The sequence below is a fragment of the Camelus dromedarius genome, chromosome 33 (genome assembly GCF_036321535.1).
Source record: "Camelus dromedarius isolate mCamDro1 chromosome 33, mCamDro1.pat, whole genome shotgun sequence".
Classification (NCBI taxonomy): Eukaryota; Metazoa; Chordata; class Mammalia; order Artiodactyla; family Camelidae; genus Camelus; species Camelus dromedarius.
This window is the reverse complement of record NC_087468.1, coordinates 17,239,951-17,265,615: the sequence shown is the minus strand read 5'-3', so window position 1 is coordinate 17,265,615 and position 25,665 is coordinate 17,239,951.

Genomic DNA, 25,665 nt, shown 5'->3' with positions numbered 1-25,665 from the left:
TTTGAAAAATAGGAAAAGATCATCAAATCTGAAAAAGAGGGAGAAAAAAGATTTAACAAAAATAATTAAGAAAATGTTAAGTTCAGCCTCCAAAAGGGAGAAAATGTTTTATAATACATATATCTGACAAAAAGTTGAAATTCTGTGTATATAAAAAGCATAGTTCAGTAAAAAGAAAATAAAAAAAAATTTAACAGGAAGAGGATTTGAATACACACTTCAAAAAAGAAGACACGCACATGCTAACAGGTACACAAAAAGATGTTCAATGTCATTGGTCATCAAAGAGATGCAAGTTAAAAGCATGATGAGATACTGTTACTCATGAGAAGTGTTAAAAGTAAAGTGCTGAAAATTATCCATTGTAGGGCATCATTTGGAGTAAATGGAATTCTCACACATAGAAGAAAATAAAATTGCGCTCATCACTTTGTAAGCATCTGGTAGACTCCTATAAATTTAAAGGCACACATACAAATTTAAACATACACGTACTCACACAGAGCAAGTCAGCTCCTAGGCGTTTATTCAAGAGAAATGAGGACATTTGTCCACACAGAGACTTTTACTTAAATATTCGTAAATGGCCTAATTCATGTCAGCTACAAACTGAAAATAACCCAAATGTTTATCTAAGGGTAAATGAATAAACACAATGGGAGACAATGGGATACTATGCAAAAATAAAAAGAAATGATTTGATGATACACATAGCAATACGAATGAATCTCGAAATCATTATATTAAGAGGAAAAAAAAGCAGGCACAACAGCATATATGCCGTATGACTTTATCTTTATAAAATCTAAGCTAATATATAGGGACAAAATCAGAGTGGTTGCTGGGGACCAAGGGTAGAGAGACGTGTGGCCTACAAAAAGGTAGGAACGATCTGTAGGAGTAATGGTGATGTTCTGTAGTCCGAATGTGGTTGCGGTTTTAAGGTTGTACGCAATGTTAAAACCCATCCAACTGCACAGTTTAAATGAAAGAACTTTGCCATTCCTTGGTATGGTTGATAAGAAAAATTGAAAAACAGACCAAAAAAAAAAAAACAAAGCAAAACAAAAAACTTCTCATAAGATAAACTCTCAGCCTAACTGGTTTCACTGGTCAACCTTCTCAAATATTTAATAAAGGAATATAGTCAATACTCTATTTACATATATATACACATGTATTTATAAAATATTTATTAAATATGTGTATAAATATTTATTAAATATACATAAATGTATATATACATATATTTTATATACATGTATATTTCTATATGACAGCAGCAAAATATAAATGGAAAATTAAATGTAAAAATCATCATATTCATTAAGGTCCTAAGCATGAAATACTGGGACACGTTTAATAATGCCTGCACAAAACCCGAGCACTGAAACCTTAAAAAAAATGAGAGAAATTAAATATATATGTGAGAAAAATCTGATTATAACTTCATCTTAGATGTTTAAAGTGGATTTAATTAAGATTCTGATAAGGCATGCACTAAAATAAATTTTTTAAAAACCTAAACCAACAACAAACCCATTTTAATCAAATTTTATCCTAGTATCTAGTATTCACAAAAGGAATTTATTTAGGGCATCTTTTTTTTTTTTTTTGACATGTTGCTACAATAAACATCACTAAGAACTACAGATATGAGACAAAATTCTCTTTGGGAAAGATTCTGTAACTAAGCGGAGTTCCTATAATTTTAAGAAAACATTCATGAATAATATAGATTCTAATATACAGTTGTAAAGTAAGCAAATATTGGGGTATTCAAAGATTTATTATGTAAATTAGAGTAATGAATAAATTAATGGGAGGGAAATATGATGGCTTGGTTCTCAAAAGTATTTTGTTAGCATTAACAGTACTTACACTTTCCTTGTTACATGGTAATTACTCACTAAGCACTGGTGGATGGATGTGAAGAGGAAAGAACTGCAAATAATCTCTTTCTTTTTCACCTGTCACGACAAATGTAGATGTTCTCATTCGTATATACGGGGTTCAAATATCATGCAGATATTTTTGAACAAGAATAACAACTTAAAAACTGTGTCTTTAATCAACGCATCTTTAATCCATCTCTCTTTTATAGATTGCTATTTCTAAATCTCCCTAACAATCTTATGTTTAAGCGGCTAATTTTAGCTTTGTTTTACACACACCTGGAAGCTCTGTAGAATGCAGCTTTCTTTGTCAGGCTGCCTAACCTGGAGAGACGTGAAAAACTCCTCATGACCAGCTGTGTGAGAATGTTAGCAGTGAACATGTGGTCCTCAGTGTAAACATATGTCAGCAAGAATTTTAATTAATTGGTTGAAAGGACAGATCAGAGATGCAGGTTTACACAGCTGCTAATGATACTGTGATACGGTGACGTTAATGACAGAGTTTGGGATACTTTGCTTCCTTCTAAAGTACATTTTGCTGTTTGCTTAAATAAAGATACTTTGTCTTTCTGCCCAGTAGCACCTGCGGATGCATTTCAAAGTACGTGCTGATGCTGACTGACTGCCTGTGAAGGATGAGGAAAAGTGGTGAGCAGGTTACCAAAGAAGACTGAGGAAACAGCAAAGGATTGGATGTCTAATTTTTTTTTCAAGCTGCATGGGCAAGTTGCTTTCTTTTAAAATAACAATACTTGTTGAATACGTTTTTATGTTAAGGCTAATGCAAATTCATTGAATAAAATAGCTAATTTGGAAAATAGACATAATACTTAAGAAAAAAATGCCCACAAAGTCATCCCCTGGAGAGAATTGCTACTAATGTTCTTTTACTTTCAGATGATAAAAACACTAATATCAGAGGTTAAAGGGCGTGTGCTCTACTTTTTTGTCTTGGCTCCACATTTTGAGGTTTTGCCCATGTTGTTACATAGCCAGTGGATATGTGATTTTTAATGGCTGCGTAATTATAGAATAATAATAATATAATTTAATTATAATGTAAAAAATATATTACTACACTAAATGATCATACCATAATTAATAGAACAATTCCTCTATAGCTGAGCAGGTGTGATTTTTCTGGTTAGTTTTGCTCTTTGGGGGAGGTGATACAACCTAAAAATATCATTCTGTTTGGTGCTAAGGGAAAAAAATCAGGAAAGATGGCAGTGATATTTATTTGAGGCATTGTAAACATAGACACTGTGTTACACCAGTCATTTCATTGAACCCTCAAACAATATAGGTAAATAGGTGGTGTTAATATCACTGCTATCAACATTCAGGAGAATGATAAAATCACTTCTTTTCATTTTTCCACTTGATAAATGGAAGTTACTGAAGCTTAGAAACATAAAGCAAGTTGCTCAGGATAACTTATCTAGCAAGGAGTAGATTCAAGATTTTCATGCAGATGATCTAACTCCAGGCTTGAACTCTTTACAACCAAAGCATATTGCCACGTAGGGACTCTATGTGCCTATTCCGAAGGTATCATCTTTGTGAAGGAACTGAGCTGCATACACTGAGCAGTTAGGAAATATTTCAGGCAGAGTAACTGGAAGGACCAACATGAGTGGCCCTGAGGTTCAGTCCTACAGGGGCTTAAGGAAAAACGAGAGGGTAGGTGGCTGAAGTGATTCTTCTTTCCCATAACCCCATAACTTGCATGAGCCCTTCTCTACTCAGTTTCTTTCTGCGTTACTTTTGCCCATCATTTGTCCTTTCTTGTTCCTCTACCTCAAAGTCTGTTCATATGCAAATCCCACATTAAGCTTAGATAAAGTAATATCCTCTCATCCATCAGACCCCTACTGACAAGTCCAGCCCTTCAAGTAAATTCCCCCAGCACTGTTCTCTAAATCCCCCCAGCACCATTTATTCCTACATTTCAATTGGACATAGCTGATATTGCCTTAAAATTCTCCCATCTCTGCATTATTTATGCCCCCTCTTTTCTGGTCTTGATTTAAGCTCTTTGTAGTTGTTCTAACTTGCACATCATAAGCGTCAATAATTCTTAGAGAAAATTGATGAGGACACATTTGTAATCCAGGGCACACCTTGCCGAGTGCTAAGTATGCAGCTGTCATTCAATTAACAGTTCTTGATTGATTAATCGCATGCATATTTTTACCTTGTGTCTCTGCTTTAATTTGATCTATATATTTATTTCTGCTATTTCCAAACTCTGTAAGTATTTTTGGTTTGGCAATTCCACAGCATCATCTGCGAATTGTAGCTCTCACTTCCTTATAAGTCCTCCCTGATCTCCTCTGTCAAAATCTCCTCTTTTAATCAGTCCTACGCCAAACCAGCTCCTCAATGAAGCTCAGTTGGATTAAGCCTATAAAACTCCAGATGTTAAGATGAAGCCCTTTAATGTTTGTGGATGTGCCCGTGATGAATTAAGTTATGCATTCATTTGCATGTTTTGCAGTCCAAAATCTCTGATACGATGTCACATCTGAGGCAGGAGGGAAGGGGGCAGGGCACAACCATTAGAAGAATGACAGTCGATTGAGGATAGAACATAAACTGGTTAGAACCAACCAGGCCCAAGATGGTAGAAGATTTGACTTCCAGTAGACCTTGAGCCTCATGGCAGACCCTCTGGTACTACAGTAGCATGCTAAATGACACACCCATAGGTGCCATGACAGTTCCCAGGCTGACCATAAAAAGCCAAAAAGTGAGCAGGGACCCAATTCCTGGAAATCTCTACCCCTTCCCCAGAACAGTTGGAACAGTCCTCCCGCTCATTTGCATATGAAAGTACCCAGCCCATAAAAATGAAGAATCCCACATCTTAGAGCCTCTCTCGCCTTCTGAGAAGGCCCACACTCTGTCGTGGAGTGCGTACCTCCTTAAGTAAATCTACTTTAACTTTACTAAGGAATGTGTATCTCCCAGGGCCGCTGTTCCTTCTGAGACTGACCACATTCTGTCAATGGAACGTGTATCTCTCTGAATAAATTTGATTTCTCTTTACTATGGCTAGCTCTTGAATTCTTTCCTGCATGAGACAAGAGCCTGTTCTCCAGTAACACACCCATCTCTGATCTGAAATCATTTTAAGTTCTCCCTGACATTTTTTGGCTCATGACTTCTTATCTACTCGCCTCTTCTATTATACATCTGTTCCCTTGGTCAGTTCGAGTATAATCACATTTCTTTTCTCTGAAAGCTAACATTTTACTTCTCCTTTACCTAAAAATTCTTTTATATGCTGCTATTTATTTAAGTGAACTAGGTTTCTAGAGAACAGTGACCTGATTTATCCTATTTTGTATCATCCAAAAGCACTTCATTCAAAAGCATTTGATTCATCTTTGTTGAATAAAATAAATCACAAAGTAGATCATACCATTTCTGCTGCTTTTCATGCCTTTTCTATCATACTAGAAGTTCTACACAGGTGTGGGTTCCATAGCTTCTTTTTCTATGCCTATACTGTGTCTCAACCTTTTAAAAAATAAATACATTAATTAATGTATAATGTACATGCTGAAATTTTTTAAAATAAATCTTTACTATACAGCTCCATGAATTATTGCAAATAAAGTATAATGGTGTGTTGCCAATACAAGATGGGGCAACAAGCACACAATTTACTCTACTGCATGAAACAATAACAACAGAAAAAAGTCTATATATGAGAAAGTAATTTTTAAGACACTAGATGTCAGGTAATTAAAGAGAATGATTCTTAAGGTATGGGGAATATATAAAGTGAACTCTTCAACTGCCTGACATTATTATCTTGAGAGAGTTTAAAAACGGGAACAAGGAGAGGGAATTCAAGCAAAGCTCAGTGAACTTCCTGAACTGAGGAGTCATATTGAGACTCTGGGTAGGACAAGGCAGCTCACTGAAGCACTGATCAGTGTACGCATGTAAGGACACAGCCTCAAGCTGAGGACCATGCAGACTGACTGGGGGAAGCACTAATCAGCACTCAGAAGGGATAGGAATAGTGCCTGCTTCTCCAGGCCACGCTGGGAACATCACACCCAGTGGATTACCAGGTAGGATGCTCAGAAGGGTCTTATCTCAGCAATGGAAATTAATTAGTGCTAGATTAAATGCTGCTCTGTTCTCAATTAAGCCTCAAAAGAGAGACTGAAAGGATTAAATGGATTCTAAATAACTTAATTGTATCCTGGAACTAAACATAAGCATATTTATAGAAATACAAGGATATTGAGCACCCAATAAGGTAAAATTCATATCTAGCATTGAATAAGAAATTTACAAGATGCACAAAGAAGCAGGAAAATATGACCCAATGTGGTAGAAAAATTAATCAATTAAAACTGTACCAGAACTAATGCAGGCATTAAGATCAGCAAAAAAGGAAATTAAAGCAACTATTTTAACTGCAACTTGTATGTTCAAAAATTAAGTAGAGATATGGAAAGTATAAAAATATAGTCAATTTGAATTTCTGAATATCAAAGTTGTAGCATCTAATGTGAAAATACACTGGTTGTAATTAATGGCAGATTAAATGTTGCAGAACAGAAGATGAGTAAACTTAAACACATAGCAATACAAACTATCCAAATGAAAAGCAAAAGGCAAAATTTGAAAAAATAACATTAGTTCAGTGGGCTGTAGGAAAATTCAAGCAGACTAACGTATGTGTAATTCAAGGTCCTGAAGAAGGAGGGTGTTACAAAACTTATTCAAAGAAGTAAAGGTTAAGGACATTCCAAATTATATTTAAAACAACAACAATAACAACACAGATTTAAGAAACCCAATGAAACTGAAGCACAAGAAATAGGAAGAAAACCACATAAGGAATATCATAACCAAATTGCTCACAATCAGTAATTTAAAAAAAAAGTCTTAAACAATCAAAAGAAAACAGACATAGCACACAAAGCAATAATCATAAGAATGAGCATAAATTTCTCGTCAAAAACAACACAGATGAAAAGGAAGTGGAGCAAGACGTCTGAAGTACTGAATGGAAAAAAAAAAAGCCAATCTAGAATTTTACATCCAGCAAAACATTGGAAGAAGTCATCATCCAAAGACTGGCACTCAAGAAATGCTAAAAAAAAAAATGCTTGAGGCAAAAGCAAAAATTCTTGAGGACTTGCAAAAAAATGATGAACATGAGAAGTGGTAACTGCATGGATAAATATATGAGATATTTTTCTTATATTTGAAATCTCTTTAAAAGTAGTTGACTGTTTAAGCAAAACTAACAATAATCTGTTGTGCAGTTTAGACAATACAGTATATATAAGCAAAAAAATATGAGAACAATAGCACAAAAATCAGGAGCAAAGAAATGAAAGTATAATATGGTAAAACCGGGGGTTGGGGGAGGGCTCATTTCAGAGATGCAAGGATGGCTCAATAACCAAAAATCAATCAACGTAAAGCATCATATTAATAGGACAAAGACTCCAAAAAATCTCATGGTCCTATCATTTGATGCAGAAAAAAGCACTTGGCAAAATTCAACATCTATTTATGACAAAACTGTCAGAAATTAGACATAGAGAACGTCTCCAACATGATGTACAACATCTACAAAAGATACACAGTTACCATCACACTTGATGGAGAGATAACTTAATGCTGTCACCCTAAGGTCGGGGAGGTCAGGGCACCTGGTCCTACCTGTTCTTCTCTCTTTCAGTCGACACAATCCTGGAGGTCCCAGCCACCACGATAAAGCATTTTTATAGCTTTCAGAATACATGTCTTACTAGATTCCAAAAATTTTATTTAGGAATGACTAAATATATTTCATTTTTAATTTTGGTTCCTAGTGTTCATTACTAGTTTATAGAAATACATTATGACTTAGTATTCGACAAACTGTTTAATGTACTACAAACTTACTTATTTTTTTTAGGAGTTTTATGTAGATTCTTTGGGATTTTCTATGTAGACCATCATGTGACTGCAAATAAGGACAGTTTGATTTCTTTCTTTCAGATATGTATGCTTCAATTTCCTCTTCTTGCCTTATTATATATTATAACTACTTATCCAAGGAGAATAAAATGTTATGCCCTACAAAGGTTTGTCTGTGAATATTCACAGCAGGTTTATCTGTAATAACCAAGATATGGAAACAACAAAATGTCTATCAGCAATTTAATGTATAAAAAACTGGCACATTAATACATGTATAAATGTATAAACACACGTGGAATGTTAAGCTCATCAGGAAAGAGGAATTAACTGCACTCATAGTCTCAAAATAAGCATGCTGAGTAAAGGCAGTCAGATGAAAAAGAGAACACACAATATAATTCAATTTGTAGGAAACTCCAGAAAGTGCAAACTAATCTATAGGAGTGAAATGGTTGAGTCTTATGATAGGTGTGCATTTAACTTTCAAAGAATGTTCCACACTCTTGTTCCACTCAAATTGTATTGTTTCTTTGGCATTTGGTTATTTATTTTCTTTTGTTAGGCCTGGTTATTTTTTTATTAACTGCTGGACATTTTGTTTAAAAAACTGTAGGTAAAATGCTATATGAGTTTACCCTCCACTGAGAATTCAATGTTGCTTCCGGCAGGTGGATGTTCTAGGGCAGACGGTCTCTATCTTTCAAGAATTAAAATTATAGCAATGACTCAACAAATAAAACTTCTACATACCAATGCTTACTGCTAAAAAAAAAAAGAATTTAAATTTTACAAAGATGTGCTCATTCTCGCCAAGATTGTTTATGTTGTTTTACCCTTCATCCTGAAAGATAGCATATTTGAATCTAACTGAAACCTGACAGTATTTATCCAGGTTCCTCTTTAACTACAACTTAGTTTCTCCATCCTGGGGTTACTGAAAGTTAATTTAGCATTTCAGTTTCTCAGTCCCTAATTTTTTTTTTTGACATCATTGCCAATTACCCAGAACAAAAGGACCCCAAATTCTAAGACCAACTCATTTGACTCCTGTGTTCTTTGAGATGTTGATCCTACACATTTCTGCTACCTTCAAACTTTTGTTTTTTTCTTGTTAAACTTTCCCATTTGTTCTTGGCATAAACTTTTCTTGGTCTTCTATTACCTGGAGTGGAACTTGTTGAGGATTTTGAAGCTCTTTGGAATCTGGAGAATAAGAATGTCTAGTTTAAGATTACTGTCATCAGTGTTTTCAGTGTTCACCCTCTGGTCTCATCTTCTTCCACCTGCTTTCACAACTTTATCCTTTCATTTTGTCTTCTTTCTTTTCAGTCGTTCCACTCCTCTTCCAACCCATTCCTCCCCTATCTGGTATCCTAACTTTTCCTTCCTTAAATCTCTTACTAAAATTTGTACTTTGGGGAAGACATGATAAACTCATTCTCACTGAGCTCCAAATATCGATTCCACAGAGTTTCCTCTTGACATGAAATATTCAGTGAAATGGAGCTAGCTTTAAACTATCTTGTGCGTGAATTTATTATGGGACTAAAGGTTATGAACATGCCCGAGCTTCTGTCTGGAACTTTTGTTGTGTTAGAGAAACTTAGAGTAAATTTTCTGGAATTCTTTCTTAAGTAAGATTAATTCCTTGTAAGCAAAATGAAACACACCAAAGCAAATGTAATAGCATATGTGCATTTATGTGTGGTCAATTTTCTCTATATAACACAATTATTTTTCCATGAGGTGCCTAGAGTGCAATTCTTTTCTACTTCTCCTCTGCTTGTTGTGAAAAAAGATCATTTCAAAGCCAAAACTAGTGAGGCAATACCCTAGAAAAGAACAAAGGGAGGAAGTAGAAGCTATGTTACTTGTTTGTGGCGTTAAGTAGCTAATGCGATCCAGTTCTGTGGTTTTCGAACTTCTCCTTCTAGGGAACGGTGACATAATAAATACCACTAAAAGAAACTCAATAGTACCTATTTATGGAGATAAACCCTAGGATGAGATGCTTTCTACAGATACTGAATAGATTGGAGAGCATCAGATTGATGTGTAAATTCTGGGAAAGCCATACAAAGAGGGGTGGTTGTATTTGATCTTGAAAAAAAATAATGGTAATTTGATAGATTAAAAATGCAAGGAGGGGGTATTAACTGCATTCCATAGGAATCAATATAAGAAAATATTTTGAAGTTGGAGAATTCAGAATATGGGAAGAGACTCGTGAGAAGTCTCAAATAAAGGACAGGGTGCGCGAGAAGGACTGGCCGGCCGGGTTGTAGAAGGTGAATTTTATGGCTGATGAAAAGTAATTTGGCCTCTTTGTGTACAATACGGAGCCACTGAAATTTTTGACTAACAAGTTAGACATTAAATAGATATTTAACACACCAGGCATTTTAGACCCTACAGGTGTGGTCACAAGGGAGTGACCCTCAACTCCTCTTCTGTGTTGACAACCACACAAAATAGGAAGTTTCCTTTTAGAGAGTGATTTTTAGTGCATGGGATCCATAGACAAACTCTGAAGCACGATGAATGTACATATCAACTGTCACTTGTATGTGGGGTCTCTTAAAACAGAAGGGCTAGAGCTTTCACAAAACTGTGGGGACCGTGGCCCTAAAAACCTGAGGGATAAGATCAGAAAGCATGCTTACTGAAGAGGATTCCATGATAGACCCTGAAACAATTTATCAAGCAAGTACAGATGGTACTAGGCATAAGGCAGAGATCTTTTTCAGACAGTTTGTGTGTTACAGCTGGGGCTGTTAGGAAACATGCTGAGACGGGGTTGAGGGTGCAAAAGGTTTATTGGAGATTAATACCTGGGATAGATAACAAGAGGGAGGAAGCAAGACTGGACGGGAGTGATGCAGATCGGACAAAATCTTGGCCAACTCAACCGGAACCTCCAGAAAAGAGTTTGTGCATTAGAAGAATCTCAATGTGGAGACAGAAAGAAGCAACCTAACACTAAACCACTTTGTGACTCACTGTCTGGGAGTGAGTCTAGAAAGACGTGACTATTAACTGAAAAGCTGAGATGAATCCTAAAGACACTCCCAGCTGGAAGCTGTTGGCTAAGCTACACTTCTTGCAGTTGAACAGTAAATTGTTTCTTGAACGGAGAGCCGAGTGGACACTTCCAGGGCTGCCACAGTGGATGCAGCCTGTGCGTGTTGTCGTATTTGCTGCTAAAGAACTTACGATAATATTCATCGTGCACCTTCAGTTGTAATTAAGGCACAGAATTGAGACAGGAGGGAAGAAGGCAGGGCACAACCACTGAAGGAATGGCACAGCCACTGAGGACAGGACAAAGCTGTTAGAACCAAGACGGCGGAAGGTTCAACTTCCAACAGACCTTGAGCCTCACGGGACACGCACAGGCGTCACGACAGATCCTAGACTGACCATAAAAGGTCAAAAGGTGGACTAGGGGCCCAATTCCTGGAAATCCCCCACCCCTTCCCCAAAGTAGTTGGAATAACCCTCCCACTTGTTAGCATATGAAATGACCGAGCCCATAAAAAGTGACCCCCCACACCTCATGGTCGCTCTCTCTCGCCTCTGAGACAGCCTGCACGCTGGCTTTGGAGTGTGCATTACTCTTACTTTAAACTACACACCCTTACACTTCACGATCTCTCTCCCTCTCACCTTCTAAGATGGCCCGCATTCTGCCTACGGAGTGTGCATCTCCTAAGCCGCGCTCCCTTCTGGGTGAGAAGGACCCCACCCTGTGGAGTGTGTCTCTCTCCAAATAAACCTGCTTTCACTTTACTATGCCTCATTCTTGAATTCCTTCCTGCGAGAGGCAAGAACCTGTTCTCTGGCAACGGAATCATAGGCGTAAAGTAACTTTTCAGCATGTGGAACAAAGCCCTTCTTGCTCCTCTGAATGTAAATATTGATTTCATGCAGACTTAGTTCAGAGAAATGAAGTGAGTGCTGCAGCCCACAGCAGTGCATCAATGTGCAGGTAGCTATGGTCTTCCGTAGGTTCTTCCGTTTACTGCAGTACATGAATAGTCAGCTACAAAAATCTGGATGCTTATTTATAATCAAGTAAAGGATTAAATGTCCACATGTTCAGCAAAAATTCTATTTACACAGGGTAGATTTTGTGTGAGCCCTGAGTCGTACTACTGACCTAAGTGAGCTCACGTCTGAGTTGGGGTGGAACCTATGAGGACAAGTAGAGAGTGGCGGAAGCACAAAAGAACGCATAAGAGGCTGGTGCGATTCAGGTGAAAGGCATTTTGGTGAGGCGAGGGCTGAAACTGTCACAAAAGATGTTTTTTATTCAGGCTCGTTACTTTGTTCTCAGAGGCGGAAGTTGATCACACCAGCTCTCTCAACTGGGGACAAGTTTAGGTCAGTCAGAAAATTTATCACCCCTATCCTTTGAGAATAAAAACAGTAAATAAATGCACTTTAACCGCACTGAAAGTTTGGGCAGGTTATTTTCTTTTTTCGTTTTGGAATCTTACCAGGGAGTGTATATCTAGAATTCCTAATCACTCAAGGGTTTTGCTTTAATTCCCTCACAGCATCAGTTATACCTATTGGATGGCTACGAAAGTGGTATTAACAAAGCCAATGAGGAATTTCTCTGTATTTTCAGGAGAATACTAGCTAAGCACTCACACCTATGCCTGATCTTCTTCTAACACTTTACAGTACATCTGCCAGCTTTAGGGCTATGGATGCTGAGTAGAGGATGTACAATGCTTTACAGAAAAAAAGGCATTCCAGAGAATTTGGTTTCAGGTGGATGATTAACTATCTTTGATTGTCCGCTCAGTCCCAGTTTATTTCCTTTGTTCCAAAATGAGAATTAATGGCTCTTTCTTTCACTCTCAGAAGTGTCTGGGTCTGCATAATATAGTATATTGTCACCTTGGTGACAGAGGCAGCCCCCCATTTCCTTTGCCTTTAGTCGTAGGACAGCGTGCTTTTCCATCAGGGAAGTCTACTCCATGGTATGTTTAAAATCATCATCTTAGATCTGAGAAGTCAGAGACTATATCTTGTTTGTTTTGTGGTTGTTGGTGGTACCCAAAAGGCTTCACACCTGATTGGTGCTCAAACGTGAACTGGATTGAAGAGTCCAGTAACAAAACTGAAAATAAACTTGAATGAAAAATGCATTCCTGGCAAAGCACTAAGAGTAACAGTAATAATGGGTCAGTGGGTAACGAATCTTTTGAAACATGACAGAGGTCACCTAAGATTCCATACTGGAATATGTTTATTGTTGTGTTGTTTGATTTTTCTCCCTTGGTTCTGAGATTCCATCTCCATTCCAAGTAAACATTCCTTTGAAAGGTCTTTTCTCTCCCCCAAATGGTTAGACGAGCATCTAGTCTCACTTCCTTTGCTATAACACCTATTAATCACCACAATTAATGTTGTTAATATTGTTTGTTCATTCACTCTGTAAAGCTCTTCTTGATAGTGTTTATTGAAGTAACAAGAAATATTATTATGTTTACTGCTAGGATGTATAATTTTCAGTTTCAGATTTGGGGGTTTATATACTCATAACTGTATGTAGAAAGCAGAGTACCTTCTCTCTCCACATCTTCCAGGACTACATTTAAGTGAATCTTAGGACAAAGAATTTTAACCACTGAGAAGAACAAAAGGAGTTTAACTTCCAAGAAATTAATAAAGATGTCCTTGAAGATATCAACAACAATAGCTAATTTATTTGTACCCAAAGCAGTAACAATCTTCTAGTGCCTGTTGTTAGCTAGTAGATGCAAAGACATCTAAAAAAGAAGATTGCAAATATAGTCCATCTTCACTGACTTGTTCCAAATTAATTTGCTCCCCTTTTCAGCCCTCTGTAGATGAGACAGGCTATTATAAGAGGGTGCTAGTGTGGACAAGTATGAGCAACAGTGTCTCTTTTCTTCAAAGGAAAGGCAGAGGACACGTTCAAAGACCTCTGTGGATCATCGTGGCCGCTGCGAGGTGCCCTGTCTCCCTCTCTGCGGTGGTGACACCTTGACACCTGGAAGATACTGAATGTGGAGTGGTGGTGTCCATTAGTCAAACACATTTCTTCAGATCTGTTTTTAATATTTTTATAAACGAGGTCATGTGTCCATTTGGGTCTCCCCAAAGGGAGATGTCAAGACAGCTAAAAGTTCAAGAGATTTATTGTGGGAAACACTGCCGAGGACAGTGGAGAGCAGGAGCAGGGAAGCAGAGCCTTCAGACCACAGTGCGGTCCGACCCGGGAGGAGGAGAGAGGAAAGGAGGAGGATTCTGCGTAGAGACAAAGTGCTGATCAGGGTGATGGGGAGCCCCTGAAGCCAAGCTTTCCATCCAGGGAGACCTGTTCTGGACAGGGCTTGCCCATCTCTTGCCCTCCCACCATGCTCAGTCAATTGATGGGGAGCAGGCAGGGGTAGGGTGCTTTTATCAAAACGCTCTGCTGGATCCTTAAAGTGGGGCAGCTGCAGGTGCTCAGGGAACAATTCCCCTCCCATCAGATTCTCTCTTTATCTCTCTCTCTCTCCTTTTTGCAATTTTATTACTTTTTAAAAAATTGTAGTCAGTTTCTGGAGTACAGCATAATGGTTCATTTGAGATTTGCAAACAATAACTACTATATATAAAAATTAGAAAACAAATTTCTTCTGTGTAGATTCTCTCTCTCTCTCTCTTCTTTTTTTTAAATTGAAGTACAGTCAGTTACAACGTGTCCATTTCCAGCGTACAGCACAATGCCCCAGTCATGCATAGACATAACATGTATTCGTTTTCATATTCTTTTCCATTAAAGGTTATTACAAGATACTGAATATAGTTCCCTGTGCTATAAAGAAGAAATTTTTTTTTAATCTATTTTTATACATAGTGGCTAACATCTGCAAATCTCAGACTCCCAGATTTATCCCTTCCCACCCCCTTTCCCCCGGTAACCATAAGATTGCTTACTATGTCTGAGAGTGTGTTTCTTTTTTGTAGATGAGTTCATTAGTGTCCTCTTTTTTTTTTTTTTCTTTTTTTAGACTCCACATATGAGTGATGTCATGTGGTATTTTTCTTTCTCCTTCTGGCCCACTTTACTTTGAATGATGATCTCTAGGTTCATCCATGTTACTGCAAATGGCATTATTCTCTCTTGATGGAAGATTTGAGTGGTCCACAGTCATGGCTGTCACAGGTAAGTTTCAAAGCTTGTAACGTCTTCAACTCTAGTTCTTGGTTAAAATTCCAAGGAAATCCCCACCTAGATATCCTTATTTCCCTCTCCAGCCACATACTCTCTTAGAAATAACGGGGAAAGAACTGAAAGAAAATCTGTCCCCAGATTCAAAATATCCTCACATGATTAAAATTTGAGAACTACTTTTTGTAAATTGTGAATATTCTTTAAGGACGATAATTTCTCTGCAATGAACTTGAAAAAACTTAGCTTCCAACTACGCCCCACTTCCTAATCCCAACTGTTGAATCAAATGCTGCTAAACTGTGACCCTAGTCTTGCTGCCTCCGTATCCTTCTGCCATTGTCCCATAGCATCTGAGAATTAAAACAGTGAACAAGTCTTAGGACAAAACTGAACTTTGGTCTTCCTCAACCTGTTTTATAAAATCTTTAGACTTGTTACTCTGCCAAATGCTCATCTTGGAGTTATAGTCACACCACAGCATTTGAACAAAGGCTCTGGCCATTGGTTTTTACTGATTTATCTTCTTCCACAATCACTATTGTTCTAACTCTCTTTCTGACTGTCTTTGCTCATTCCTTCCTGGGTTCAATTCTAAAATATTCCTTAATTCCCTGGTTGCATTGCAAGTGAATAAAATGTGCCTTCTGGAAAATTTTTCTGGGATTTTATTGTTCAACAGTTTCGTCCGCACAGTGTGAAGGTTATGTTTCCACATTATTGAGTTCCCCTAAACGGTACAGATCGTCTTTTGGCACCTGGCTATGGTTAGACATAACAACACACCCTAAGGAGCCTTTCGTGACAGCTCAGTCCCCAGACTGACTCACAGCCCGTGGGACTGAGAAACCACGTGTTGATTTCATAGCTCAGTGATTAACAGAGGAAGCGTTTGCTGGTTTCTTCTAGAGGTGCCTGAAGCAGTTACAAACGTGTGGTTCCTATAGATTTAGTTTTGTGTGAGAAAAATCAAGCACACAAAAAAAAATAATGGCATAGTTTGGAGATGATAGAATAATTCAAAGACTCTTCTTTTCTGCAATAAATCTGTTATCTCCCTGTTGTCTAAGATTCTTCTGAAGGAGAAGGTCTAAAACCCACAGCATTATAGTACACTCATTTGTCATAAGCAAGCATGTGGGGAGGAAGATTAGACTTGATATTTTAAATCGTTTTAACCACTGACTCGGACCATCTTGGAGGTAGGACCCCTGGGTTTCTGCATTAGCTTTGTTAATAGTGTCCTGGCATATTTTGTCACAGAACAGAGCTTGGACCAGTTACAGAATTTCATTTACCAAACGGGACACAAAATACTAGGGGGCAGGACTGCAGAAATTGGGAAGGGCCTGGCAGGACCATTTCGGGGATGCAGGTGCTGCTGGGCTGTCAGATAGGTTGTTGGATGAGGGGGTTAGAAAGCAGACCAGCATGAAATAGAAGCCCAGTTAGATGAGCTAGAAGCAGGTGGAGAGAGATTCTGGTTCAACAATTGGCTTAGGAAATGACAATGGAGGAGACTTGAATTTTGAAAAGAGCATTGAGGATGCTGTGAATGGAGCAGAGGAGGCTATACTGAGGGGGGAAAAAAGAGAAGAAAGACACTGTGACTTCATCCTTCTAGGTTATAGAATAGCTGACTTATTTTGACAACTTGTGTGAGGAGCTCTGCTAAGAACTGTTCACGTGGGATGTGAGAGGATACCTGTTACCCCACTGATCGCCAAGACTGACTTGTCTGCTCCGCCTGGCTAGGCGGGTGTCCCTCACCACTCCGCGGAGCCCCTCCCCTGTCGGCCCGCATGGTCCAAGAAGGCGTCCCTCATGAAGAAGGACCTGTTCTTCCATCAGGGGTTTAGGGGTGACCATGCTCCCCTGCTCGAACCTCCAAGCAAGCCCTCAGAGCCCATTTGTAGGAGAACAGAGCATAGTCAGTGTTTTTTTAAAAAACACATTTTAAAATTTTTCAAAAAAGAACTTTTACAAACATTCATGAGTTATGATCTTGTGTGTGGTGGTTCAAAACACATTCTCTAGTGTCAGAATATCTGGGTTTATAGCCTGGTTCTCATTTTCTAGCTGTGGGTCTTGACCTAGTTAATTAACCTCTCACTGGGTGGCTGCAAAGATAAAATGAGTTAATTTGTGTAAAGTATCTAGAATAGCATGTACTGAGCTCTCAGTGAGTAACAGTTATTATTTTATAGCTGCGACATTCAAGGCAGAGAGTTTTAACTTGATCAAATTGGTAAGTTTGAAATTTTCCTTACTCCTTGCTTACTCTATGTCGTTTTGATCCAGGTCTTGTTTCTTTTCACCACGCTACACACGCCCCAGGAATGGGCACAAAGACCGTGGGTTAGCCTTTCAGGAGCTGTATGCCAGCTCTATTCAGGGTTCGGAGCTTGGATGTCTGGACTTTAAAGGAGCTAAATGAAGGAGGGTGGAGACGGCTCAAGAGGGTTGGAAAAGTGTCCAGTGCTGCCTAGCTGACTCCATTACCTCTGCTTCGTTACAACCAGAGAAGCCCGGCCACCATCTGGCCCAGATCAGCTCACCCTGCTTCAGTGCTGTTTGTTTAGTGCATTAAAGGTGTGTTGATGGCCACAGATAACTCCAGTTGTGATGATCCGCCTCTTCTATGATTAGTCCTTAATTTCCTTAAGTGGTTATGCAAAGCACTCAGCAGTACTCAAGGGGGAAGACTGCAACTTTAAAGGCTTTCAGCAGCCAGGACGACAGCATCTTTGGAAGTGGCCAGATGCAAGAAACAGCGGGAAGTCAGCAGTCGTGCTGGTCTCCAGAGCACACACCTCGTGTCAATGCACAAGCCTCACCTGGGCTGCAGACAACTCCTCCATTTGGAAAATGAGAGGTCGGGATTCAGATCCTCAAAATAATCCAGGAATCCTCATTTTTATGGGAGATTCCTTGATTTTCTTAAATATTTGATCAAATTAAGGAAAAATGAATGCTCTGGAAGTCAATCAAAACATTATCAAAGGAGTTTGGCTTCTAATTAAAAGTCTGGGGACCTGGTAGAGAGTCTAAACATAAAACGTAACATCTAAATGACTTAAGTTTTCTCCCTCAGTTCTGATCGATTCCTTGAAAGAGACAACTCTAATGTGACTGAATAACTGACGACCAAGTTGACTTTTTCAACAGATACATATTAAGTGTCAGTCACTCTCCAACGTGTCATTGATACAACAGAGAACGAAACAAAGTCCCTGCTCTCATGGAGCCCACATTCCACTAGGGGCAGACAGAGAAGCAGGAACAAATAAGTAATACAATGATTTTTTTTTCCTGGAAAAAAATAAAACAGAAAAAGAAGATAGGAAATGCCAGAAATGGCATGGTTGGGAGCATTCTTATTTTATAGACAGTGGATAAAGAAGTCTCCAGGGGTAAAATGAAATTTGAACAGAGAGCAGAAGAAAATAAGGGAGCCATCAATACAGATTCTAGGGGAAGAGAATTCTAAAAAAAGAGAGGGAAGTACAAACACAGAATTTTTATTTAAGGGACAGTGAGACCAGCTGGCTGGGTTCACAGTCTACAATAATTCAGCGTATTAGTTATGACCTATCTTTTAATAGTGTTTTGCTTGTCCTTTGGCTCATAAAGGAAATTAGGAAAGATTTTGAATGATTCCTAGACACTGGCCAAATAGTATCAAAAATTCCACACTGTTACTTTCATCCATCTTTTTACCAAGTGAGATTTACATTATTTTTCTTTAAAGACAGCGCATTACTGGACAGTTCATAGGTCACTTTCCTCCAATGAATATTCCTTGAGTATAAAAAAAAGATAGCATTAAATCACCAATAAGTTGCATTTCAATAATACTACACACTCATGCGTCAAACCATCACCATACTCTAAACAACATAATAATGACGATGAGAACCACATTGTCTACTAAGGAGTATGTGGTTGACATATTTCCTGTGAGCAAGGTCTTCTCCAGTGGCAACAAATGGCTCATCAGTCGTCTCCAAAGCAGTCTTTCCTCCACAGACCTTGCCCCACGACGCCACAGGCAAAGGGCCAGGCTGATGAGCAAGCCCGCGCTGTGTCTGGGGATGCTGTTCTCACGTTCGTCTCAGCACTGACCCTGTTGTCCTGAGCATTATTCTCAGTCCAGATGAGCTAATCTTCCCGCCCCCAAGAAGGGAGCCCCTTTGGCTGTACGTGGCTTTTTACATAATTGAGAAGCACCGGTTGTTCGTGGGTAACCAAGTCTCTGAATTTTAAGACCCTCAGAGCAGGATCCAATTTTTCAACTTTGAAACGTATGAGAGCTTAAAATGTTAAAACCATAAGGTCCCAAGGTGGAAAGCCGATTTCAAGCATGTATAGTTCATGCCTATATTTGATGCTTGTGAAGAATCTATATTTGATGCTTGAGAAGAAAAACTTTATGTGTTAAACTGAGTATTCGCTAAAATGTGTGATGTCTCTCTCTGGCTTAAATGATCTATCAGCTGAAGATACAGCTACGTGAAGGCTCAGGGAGTCATATGGGACAGACAGAAGTGGACGGCTGGAAGTGATGCTTGCCTCTAAGGCTAAAAAGCCCCGATGGAATCAACTGCTTCTCCACAAACTCATCAGAAATATATTTTGCAGGCAAAGATTTATCCTAGGGATAGGCAAGAGGAGAAGAATCATGATGTGCAATGCTGGACAGTGGTGATAATTTGATAAATCAGAGAGAAAAATGGCACTTTTTAAATAATCCTTCCCGTGTTTTCACCAGTAAGATCTTAACAATGTGATTTTTTTTTTTTTTGCTTCTGTTATTATTTGATCCAAATCCTTTATTATATACTCAGGCTTCAGTGTCCTGGGGACTCATAGGCCATATGTATCAGTGAGATCGAAAGTAAGGTGACATCCGCCACAGTCAGCAATAAGGGTGCCTCGATATGTGGAGAAAACACTGCAAGAAAAACTGGCATGTAAGTTAAAAATCCTTTCACTCAGTCAATCTCTGGATCTAAGTAACAGTTTGAGATAAAAAATGTGCTTTTATAGAGTGGACAATACTTTGGTCAAGTGGAGAAAATTCATGCCATTAAAATTACTGATATATTCTTTCATGAATCCAATCATTTATTCAGCATTTTATAGTTTAACCCATTTATTTATTATCCCAAAACTCAGGGAGCATCTAAGGAATGCATGTTGCTGAAATTTTCAGAGGACAAGGCAGAATCACGTTCATGGGAAAGTAAATTCAACGTCGGCTGGGATGTATGCAAAGTGTGTAGAGTGTGTACGCTGTGACGGTGTGGCAGAAAACCTGCACTCGGCTGACAGGTAAGTGTAGGTCCCAGGCAAGAGAAAGGGCCTCATGAAGAGGGATGACGTGTAGAAAATTCCACAAATACTAAAATGTTAAAACTGTTTCTCAGAGAGGTGACGTAACATGGCCATGATCATGCAGCTGGTGATGGCAGAGTTGGAAGACATGTATTTGGGTTTAGGTTAGTGATTATCACCTGGGAGAGATTTTTGCCCCCAGGGGAAATTTGGAAACATCTGGAGACATTTCTTGGTTGGTTGTCACAACTTTGGGATGTGCAGCTAGCTTCTAGTGGACAGAAGGCAGGGATGCTGCTAAACATCTTCTGATAAACAGGATGGTCTCCCACAGTAAAGAGTTGTCTTGTTCTAACTATCAAGTTCCAAGGTGGAGAGACGTGGTGTAGAGGAAGGAATATAGAAAAGGAGGATGGAGACAGAATCAGAGCAAGCAGGAAGAGGAGAGAGGATGGGAAGGAGGTGTGGACCACACTGTGACATTCTGTTCTTCACTCACTTCTGATATAGAAGAGAGCCTCCAGTTCTGCACATTTCCTTCTGGGGCGGCCTTTCCATGGAAAAGCACCTTGTGAACAGTGTTTTAATTCTGGTTTACTAGTGCCATATGTGAAACCAAAAGCAAGTTTTTTCTCCTCAAATTGAGTGTGTCCTTCCATTGAGGACACAGGCTGGCCAGGATTGAATAAAATCAGAGTAAACCTCAGTGTTACCTCCCTTTCTCCTATAGGAACAATGTCTGCCCAGGGGAGACGGAGGCTAGCAAGTGTCCCACCCCAGGAGGAGTCAGCTGAGGCTGATGACCGAAGACTGGCATGATGAAGAAGGCAGGCATCCCTTTAGACACCTGGGTGACTCCCAAGAGCACCAGATGCACCTTGTCTGCACAGAAAGGACACCAGTTGTGTTTCCCGCATCGGCATGAACTCAGTTTACATCGTTATTAGGTACTTCTGGATGAGAAGTCACGGAGCCCATTTTATGAAATAACTGGATACTCTTGTCAAGAATGCCATGCAGGCATCCCTGGGTGTGGCTGCCCACACAGAAGTAAACTCGTGATCCTTTCAAATTAAGACTGCTAGAAGTCACACACTCTTCCAATTCAGAGACAGAATTTGCAAATAAGATTCATAATGCCACTCTCTTACAGAGTTACACCATCCTGTTTAGGCAAGAAAGTCTTCCTACGAGGTGACATTCCTTGGAGCGTTAAGCCTCCATAAAGGAGTCTCGTATCAGGAATATCTGTCAATTCAACCGTTTTGTTATTCTTCACATTACAGGTCAAAATACCACCAAACCTGAGAGTTTAAAGGCACTTGAAAGTTTCTAAAAGATAGCAAAGTACGTGTAGTAAATATAAATATTAAAGTTAAAAAAAAAGACTCTAACTTTAGTTTCAGGTAATCAAGCAAAAAAAAAAAAAAAAAAGAGAGAAATTAACTCCACACTGGGCAGGATTTAATTTTTTCTGAAAGTTAAAGAAAAGAGAGTCTGCTTGATCCTGGCTCTCTCCTCTCCCTTCCTCTTCCCCACTGCCATGTGGCAGCCCTGGATAGGGAGAACTTTTACTGCTGTAAATTGTATTTACTTCTCTGAATTCCTGAGCCCTGATACTAGGTTCTCTGTGGGAGCTCGATAAATATTCATTGATGGGGATGGTAATGAATACTAGATTTTTTTGGCTCCCTGCTTTCTGACTTTAATCCAGCCATTTCCTTCTCTCTTCCCTGGGGGAACTGGCAATCTGTTTAAAGCATGTTTGCACTTTGGAATCAGGAGAAGCCAGCATAATTATTAGCTCCCAGTGATTCTCAAACTGTCAGTTAATTCTCAGGTCTTGCCATTTTCTCTGCTCTACACACAGAGCTAAGTTTACATATAAGTGAATTAGGTATCACCTTGAAAGATTTATTTCAGACACGAAAAGATGGCTAGAAAAATTCCTTTCTCTCTCAAAATATTGTGCTCCTGAACACACCAGTCTATGGTTGCCTTAAATTTTATTATTATCTAACACCAATTCTTTGGACTATAAACTGACCTGCCTTAAAAAAAAAAAAAAAAAAAGCTAATTACAGAGCAAATTAAAGAAGCCAATCTGAAAAGGCTACACTCTGTATAATTTCAACAATATAACCTTCAGGAAAAGGAAAAAAAAAATGGAGCAGTAAAAAGATCAGCGACTGCTAGTGGCTGTGTGTGTGCGTGTGTGTGGCGGGGTGGTTATGGCTAGGCAGAGCACAGAAGCTATCTGGGGCAGTGAAAATACCCTGTAGGGTACCCTAATGATGGATAACCCTCATTATACATCTGAATAGATCCACAGAATATACAGCACCCAGAGTGAGTCCTAATGCAAACTATGGACTCTGAGTGATTATGTGTCAGCAGAGGCTCACCAGTTGGAACAAAGGTACTGTTAGCAGACAGTGAGACCCCTAAATTAGGAGGCCCATCAAAGTGTGAGCTGGTGACTGTGAAAGAATCCACAGCAGATACAGAGGGACAAAGTGAAAAGCCGCTTTATTGCTCAGAATAGGAAGAGGAAAGAAATGTGCTTTATTGCTCGAGCGAGGAAAAGGCACTGGAGGGGGAGCCGTCAGCCAAGAGGGCTGACTGAGACGGCTCTAGCTCTGGGCCGGGCCAGGTGGACTTCTACGGGAGGCTTCTGCCATCATGATCTCCTTCCCCGTGTGCTGGAGCCAACTGCCTTCTCTCCCATCCTCGCGTGGGCTTTTCCAGTGGTCATGGCAACTGTCAGCTGTCATGGCGCTGGTGGGTGCATCGTTTAGCTGATATATTACAGTGAGAGTATAATGAGGCTCAAGGTCCAATGGAAGTCAGATCCTCCACCATCTTGGCCTTAGTTGGTTCTAACCAGTTCTTGTTTCTTCTCTCTGCGGCTGCATCCTGAGACTTAGAGAAGAGTAATTGGTTTCTATGCAAGGGAGGGGCAGGGGTATGATCCTGGGGGCAACAACCTTGGTAACACCCTGCAAGCTAACTGAAGGAGAGGCTAGGGAAGGAATCTGGTCATCATGCAGCTACTTTTTCCCTCTGGTGGCTGTTACAGTATCTGTAAATCAGTTCAGGAATGTGCAGCAGTCAGTGAGTCTGTGACTCTATTGTCTTTATCATCAACGGCTTGAGCCTGCTCTTCTGTAACTCAAGGAGGCCTGGGAGACGTTATTTTTATAAATAAGAGGCAGGGGTTGGGGGGACGGGCACCTGCAGGATCCTGCTGGTGTCAGTACCGCTCTGTTGGGGGATGTTGATAATGAGGGAGGCTATGTATGCGTGGAGGAAGGAGATACATGAGAAATCTTTGTATTTAATTAATGTATTTATATAAACTTCTCTTCAGTTGTCTGTGAACCTAAAACAGCTCAAAAAACATAAGCTCTTAAGCTAAAAAAAGAAAGAAAAGAAAAAGCTATTTCATGTAACTCTGAGTGTGGCAGGGATCAGCATGGGGGAAGGACTTGGTTCCGGTCTTAGCTCTGACCAGCTGTGCACCTTCACAGAAGCCATTTAGTCACTTTGGGACTTAATTTACTTATCTAAAGATTGATGGGGCTGGAAAAATGTATGTCTAAGTTTTCTTTGATCTCATGCTAAATTTCTGCTCACACAAAAAAATAAAAACGGCTCTCACATAGATAAAAGAAAGAATATGTGCTAAAATATTATTTATTACTTAAATGAGAGAATAGATAAGATGTCACAACCCATTTATAGAAGAATTTAAAGAAGAATAGCATTTATAGGTCTAGAAGAGTGAAATAAATACAAAAATGGAGATCAAGTTAGCTTTTTCCACCTTAAGGAAATTGGTTGAACTGCTGCTACAAAAAATTTACATCTGTGTGCAGAAACTATGCTTCACTGCTATCAGCTATCTACAACTCAGAGAGTTGTGAAATAGCTCCCATGGAATCAGAACCTCAAAACTCTAAACAGTGTGTTCTAGAAAACACAGTTTTCCATCAAAACACAAATTTCCCTTTACATTACAGAACAAGCACCAAGTACAAGGCACGGCCAAAGTAGGTACTCAGGATTTGTGATCTGTCAGAATTTCTCCCCGACTGATGACTTCTCTGCGGTCTCAGCGTCCAGGTCTGTTGCCTAACGTTTGGGATACTCAGAAAGCAACTGGCTCTTGTTTCTCTAGCCGGGTATCAGCTGGATGACACAGAACAGTTTCCACATGAACTTTCGGTCAGACGGCATTTCCTGATCCTGGGAGGGAGAGTCTGTTTGTCTTTCCCCACTTCTCCTCCTTCGAGGCAGTGCAAGCTCCTGAAAGACAGCAGGGGTGCTTTATACCAGAGGCCTTACCTTCATCTGGCATTGGTGGTACTTCGAATTTGGGCAGGGCATCGCTCAAGTGGGGGAGCGCACGCTCAGCATGCACAAGGTCCTGGGTTCAATCCCCAGTACGTCCTCTGAAAATAAACAAATAAAGCTAATTACCTCCCCCCACTAAAAAAATAATAAATAGCAGAACAGGGGTCCATTCCTACTTATGACTCGCTTTTTATGAGGGATATACCTAAAGACTGCAGGTTAAATTAATACGTCCCTGTCCTTCACTAACCCTTACTTTCTATTCGACAGCTCACCGGGACCCATGTTTTCTTTCCTATGTTTACCTCTTACTCTAATGAGGTTTCTTTTCTCTTCCTCGCTTCCCTCCTTCCTGTGTAGGTCCACTGACTCCAACAGAAACTTAACACTTGGAAACAGACCCAACTCTGCCTCTGAGCTGTTCTTTCCATTACTTGTTAATAAAAATTCTAAAGCAAACAGATACGGTTTTATGATTAAAATGTTACATGGCTTCACCAAAATCAGGGGTGCATGTGCGGGCTGGGCTGTTGGTGCTGTGCTGGAAGGCATCTTCATAACTGGAGGCTGTCACTGCTTCCAAGATAATTTTCAAGAACATCAAGGATAAAATTGATCTTTGGGTTGAAAGTGCTAACATTACATTTTAGACTCAGATGAATGAATGTTTTTAACAGTATTTGCTTTTCTAGATAAAAGGCCCTTACCAATATTTGTTTTCTAGGCGTCAATTCCTTTTTAAGGCCTTATTCTCCTACAGAAGTGAAAGTGAGGTTTTTTTTTCCTTCTAAGTTCATTTCTAATTTAGTTTCTAGACCAGAGCTGACTAGGATTCTCATTTTTCATCACAGGAGAGAACATTGGCAAGACAGTTGTGCTTCAAGCAGAATTTCACTGGACTGGAACCCAAAATCATTTAACTTGAATGGATGACAC